Raw genomic sequence first — 6,121 nt, forward strand, 5'->3', positions numbered from 1 at the left:
AACGGAAACTACTTCATAGGCCGATTAATTTAGTATCTCGATGCTGTTTCCTAACAAGGAAGGCAGTTCCATATTTATTCGTTGAATTGCATAATTGATGAAGTCCAAACTTTCGCTAAAGAGTAACAGCTCTTTACTGGTGAACAACTGCGTAGCACATGACACTATCTAGCTAGGTAACAGTGACTCTCAATCACTTACTGTAAAATCCTGCCAACGAATACAATGCTACTCCTTCGAAAGGATACCTTTGTGGGTAACAAAGACAGTCCCTTTGGGAAGACGCTTAATTTGGAACTTTGCCGTTTGATCTTTAAAGTGTGGTAATGGGACTTTAAAAGCCTTTCTGAATAAGTAACGGAAAAATTTGTTTTGTTTGACTGCTGTAATTTCACCAAAGCTCCACATCTATAACTCAAATATACCGTTGAGAGTCCCTAAAAAGACTGTCAGTCATGATCACCCGCATTATCAAGGACGAGGAAGCCTGTGTCCCCTCGCTTCATTCCAATAAGAACCATGGGACAAAATCGTACGTATCATTTAGCATCAAGGTCGATGATTACTACGTGGACTCCGGTAAAATAGTGACTTGTATTTCCTCAGTCTACGTCCAAGGTTTATTGTCTCCGATTCGCACTGTGGGTGAGATACATTCAACCCTGGCTTAGATACCAAGCGAGCCCAATCGCATTTGGTGGAGAAACGCTAGCTAACATTTGTAGCTGGGACACCTGTCGTGATGTTCGACCAGTGAATTTGAGATAGTTCCAGTAGACGTTTAATTAGTGGTGTCAGGTACCGCACGAAAATTATCTCCTCGATGGGAGGGTTGCTACTTAGGATATTCATGGTGTGAGCAACGTACTGCCTATTGATGCTTAACCTGGATTGAAATCGGCTTTTGGAAGGTCCCACAGTTTCAAAAGCAGAGGATCAACTTTTCACAGCAAAGTATCCAGAGGAGTGAATTCCATGGAGTTTATTTGGTTTGATTAAACGGGCTCTAAACCTGAGGGCCATTTTTATGTCGATTATTTATGTTCACCTACAGTTTCAATTTCTACCACCTGTCATTGATGTGCGCTAAGTGAGTAGTAATATATCTAGTATATATCTAGTTCTGATAAATTCTGCTTATTCTTTTTTTGCTGAAACAAATATGGAGCACATCGGTGCCTGGCAAGATTACCGTCGGTCCTCACATTTACACGCGTGTATACCCTCAACCGGTAAGCAGATCATTGTGACGTGGGATGTGACTGTCTGATTTGGAATGGCGCGTCCTATCTGGACGGATGAATGGAATGGCTTCCTCTTTTTAAGTGTAAAACTATAATTATACAATAGCTTTCCAAAGTCGGAGCGCGGAGTTAAATGGATCGCACGTTGTTACGGAAACTAGTGCATATCCGGTCGTCCACATTAGTTCACTACTAGAGTGAAAGACTTCTGATACCTTGTCACACCGGATAGCGTGTGTTTCCAAATGACGGGCCTTAACCCATGACACAAAAGTCCATTTTATGTTTTCTTCTGTTGTCCGAACCAGTTTGCTTTTTATTTTACCAATCACGATCACAGCGGAGTGAGATGCTAAACCGGTGTGTTGTAAAGCATAATGCAGCCATCTGCACTATCAAGTGTCGGGGTCCTAGTAATGCGCTCACTGTGAAGATGCACATGAACCAAAGAGGGTTCAAAGACCTGGCGGTATATCCGTCATGGACATTAGGTTGATGGCTACGTATACTTCAGTAAAAGATTATTCAGGAAATATAACTTAGCAGCATAAAACTTAGGATAGGTAGTCCTGAAACTGTGTTGAAGTATCGGTGGCTGGGGTGAGTTTATTGGTTGTCGATCTGTTCGCTGATCTTGGCAGTTCACTTGCAGACGTTTCGTCATCATACGAGGAGACTGTGCAGTGATAGTGACGAAACATTCGTAGGTCAGTTTCCAAGCTTGGGGGACAGATCAACAGCCTCCTGGTCAACAACCAATAGTCCTGAAAAGTACATGTCATCTACTCAATTCAGCAGAGGAGCTGGCCAGGCTATCCATATACACAAATTCGGCTTGTATCAATATTGGTTGGATCCATCTTCGTGGTTTTCACATTCAGCAAGAAAAAGGGGCATACTTCGTACCTGTCCGGCCTCTCAATATCATATGAACTCAAAGGAGGAATTTTAGGCATAGGGAGCATAAGGCGCGCCATAGCCTGATTAGAATGATCGATTTAAACATTGCGTGGGTACTCTTTCCTATGTTTCCCAGCCACGTCATTTAAAATGTATGTTGTATTGCTTGCACTAGCAAAGTAATAAAGTGTGTGGGAATAAACACTCAATAGCAATGTCCACCAGTGTATTCTTTGTGAGCATATTCGTTAAATCCCTTTCCCAATGAGTTTAGGAGCGATCTGTGATTCGCCTCTGACTTTCGAACATCTTTTCCTATGTCTATAGGAAAAGTGTTCGACTCCAATAATGATATTCAATGCCTCCTGGTTTAACTAGAAGTAGAGTATTTTTGTTGCCGTAAGGGTTGTGAATGGGAAAACCATAAATTTTAAAGTATTCTCTACCGTAACTTGGAAATAGAGCTCCCCTACGCCATGTGATGGTGCATCAAACTGAACCATCAGTGACCTACTTAAGGCTTGATGTACTTAGAATGACGATGTTCATCGTGCTGTTTTGCTCCTCACTCACCGTAACTTGAAATAGAGCTCCCCTACGCCATGTGATGGTGCATCAAACTGAACCATCAGTGACCTACTTAAGGCTTGATGTACTTAGAATGACGATGTTCATCGTGCTGTTTTGCTCCTCACTCCCCACTCAAAATCATACCCTCATGAATTGGCATATACCAAGGTGACTGAAAAAAACGTTGGTGAGAAACCATCGATCCAAGTTCAACCCAGTTTTTGGGATTCCGACGAGTCCACTATGGTTTTGGTTTACAATCTAACGTGTGCCAATAGTTCTTATCAAGAAACTAACCAGGATAACGGTCAGAGTAAACGAAAAACTCACTTTTGGACTTTCATTGTTTCAAGTCACTCATTTGGATTGTATCGAGGTTTTTAAATGGGCTCCCTCAGTTCTCCTGAATCTAGGTGTGTTATCGAGACAAACACAAGTAACTGGAACACTTTCCAATAATCCGCAGATAAATCCTCTGGAGCTAAATTCTCTCCAACAGGTAGGTAGATGCACCGGAATAGTCTAGTGTGGTCGGTTTTTGTGCTGACTGACAGAGTTCACTTTTGAGTAAGGAGTGACTTAGATAGGTTATATTGAATCTGTGCGTGAGTGAGAATGGTATATGTGGCAGTGGGCGCTCGTCATCCAACGAAAACCGTTTAACAGTAGGTTCGTATTCTCCACATACACGGAAATAGCCATCAGGTATGGTAACAGGAACAGTCAGCGTGCCCATTTCCGTCCTGTGGTTGGTTAGTTCCTACTCCAATTCTGACCGCACAAATCAAGGCAGCGGGCAGGGGTCACAGAACTGAGGCTGACTATTAGGATTCAGATTAATGTCTTCTTGAAATCCCCGGTAATTCCAGAGTTTTTTGTCAAAAAGGACCGAACGCTTGAATGACATCATCCGCTTTCCCGTTGCACACAACTGATTTAGTTTCAAGAGAGTATTCCGAAAGAGCATGCAGACTTTTGCAACCAGAATTTGCCAAACAGCGTCCCACCACATAGTCTGGAGGGACGTTCGACAAAGGACTGTGCGACATCTTCCTAACTTGGCATTTTTCTAACCGCCAGTGTGGCATGTCGACGGTTGTTCCAGGGTCATCCTCAGTGCCTCCTGGTTATCCTTCAGTCTCCATATTTGTGTCAAAAGATGCTGGTCAGCTGCAAGTGACGCCGACCAACTTTTGTTAAAAGTAAAACCATCGGTAGGATACTCAATACTTGAATCGTGAGGTAGTCACCTTGACCGAATGTTTTTGCAGGCATGGGCTAGATGCTCAGCTCTTCCGCATTAGCGCTAGGGCATCTTTCTCTGACAGCGATTAGTGACAGAAGAACGTGCAATTAAGCGAACCGTGTTGGACGTTCTGGCTATTTAGTTGAACCAAGTCAGGTTGTCCTTCCAATTACACACAAGTTTTCTGGGATTAGTGTGATAGTACACTACCGCTTCCAATCACCCTGGGGCCCATCATGTGGGCGTAGTTCTCGAGTTTCCATCGACTTCTTGCTCTCCTTTAACAGCAAAGTGAGGACAGCTGGCGAAGTGTACTGTTTTGCACCTTACTTCGGGAGTAACAAGTAACACCCTGTTTATGATAATCTTTATCTCATCTACTGGTGGTAAGAGTTCGCCAGCGTTTCTGTTATACACATAAATACTCAGGCACCGAAGCGCTATTACCCCGTTTCGAATTCTCCCGGTGAAATATTGTTGTACTAATATTTCGGTAACGCTCGTCAGATTCTTGCGATAAAGTCACTCATCCCTTCTGCAGAGCGCTGACGAAGCTTGGAAAACTAGTAACAAAATGTACGTATTTAGAGCCCCCGGAGCGCAACAAATGCAGTAATTATGCTAGAGATGGTCTTGTTCTTAAGGATATTGGTCAAAATGATTGACTCTCATCTCAGAGTCAATAAAACTTCACTTCTGTGAACTTTACTTTACTTTGCTTTACTTGTCCACTCATAAATAAATCTCAAGGGCGAGTAACAATCATTACCATTTTGATACCAGCTGTTACACGTGGTGTGCCGTAATTTTGGCACTGTGGCGTTGTGAACTGCTATCCCCTAACCGTAACAGACATGGGTAATCGTGACTGATTCGATCGTTTGATATTATATTCTTCGGGTCTGTTTTGTCAAGAAATGGGCTACACGTTACAGGAAGGAGAGAGTCCATTTTGGAAATGGAAACGAAGCATGTATCTCAAATTCCTCGCATAGCATGGCGATTTTAGGGGATGAAATCGCATTTTATTTTCACCTCATGCGGCATCCAGATCACCTTAGTGGTGACGTAATCAGTATCACCTCTTGAACCTAAAAAGGCCATACAAGGACAAAAAGATCAGTGTGTGCGTGGACAGAGCTCTTGGAAACTGACCGCATATTGAACTCTGGAGATTTTGCACAATCTACTATGAGCTTTGCTTACGCCCTTATTTATGTTCTGGAACACCGAGTTTCACATAACTACATGGGCTCGAAGTTTGGTTCGCCAAACGTTTCCGGTCATCGCATCGCACAGGATTCTTGACTAATATATTGTTCCCTTTATCGGAGTGCTCACTGGCCGCCTAGACAATGATGATGTCTCCTCGGATGATAACGAAACACTTCCACTTCACTTACCTAGCTGGGTGAACAAACAGGCAACCAACCAGCGCACTGGACCGACCAATATCGCGCCACAGTATCAATAAAATGACCCGCGCCTCCGCAATGCATTTCGTTTTTGTTGGACGCTGATGCATTCTATTACTGCGTTTCTGGAAACACATAGCCTCTAGGTCGTTCAGTAGCAGTAAGTTGTGTGGTACATGATAAGTTGTGTAGTACACAGTTTATGTCCAGCAAACAACAAACAAACTTTGCAAGACATTCTGATCGGACCGTGATAGCAACCTTGGCATTAAAATAGGTTATGCTCTATATATCGTAGCGTTTTTCTAATATGACGCAGGGATAATTGGTGTAATAATATGGAAGAATCTGATTACCTATGATTACCTGGGCTTTTTGCTGGAATGGGCTTCCCATGGTTACAGTCATGGGTTTAGTCACCACTTTTGGCTCTCTACGTACGCATGATACCCATAATAACAGCAAACTCAATGGTAATATTACTCCTAAAAGATACTATTAGTTCCGTTGCTATTAACTCTTATTCGGAATATGTTGTGTTGTCTATAGAGGAGAATGTCGGTAGCTCAGGTAGCGTAGATGGTCGTTTGCTTGTTCGCCCAGCTGGGCAATTTGGTTGCAAACGTTTCATCACCAATCGAGGTGGCATCATCAGTGCGTAGTTGTGCGTAGCGGTGGGTTAGTGGTTGTGCGTTCAGTAGTGTTACGTGTGTGTTGATATACGTGCTGGTAGCCGGGGATGACCT

Source organism: Opisthorchis viverrini, assembly GCF_000715545.1.
Source record: "Opisthorchis viverrini unplaced genomic scaffold opera_v5_238, whole genome shotgun sequence".
In the NCBI taxonomy this organism is placed as follows: domain Eukaryota; kingdom Metazoa; phylum Platyhelminthes; class Trematoda; order Opisthorchiida; family Opisthorchiidae; genus Opisthorchis; species Opisthorchis viverrini.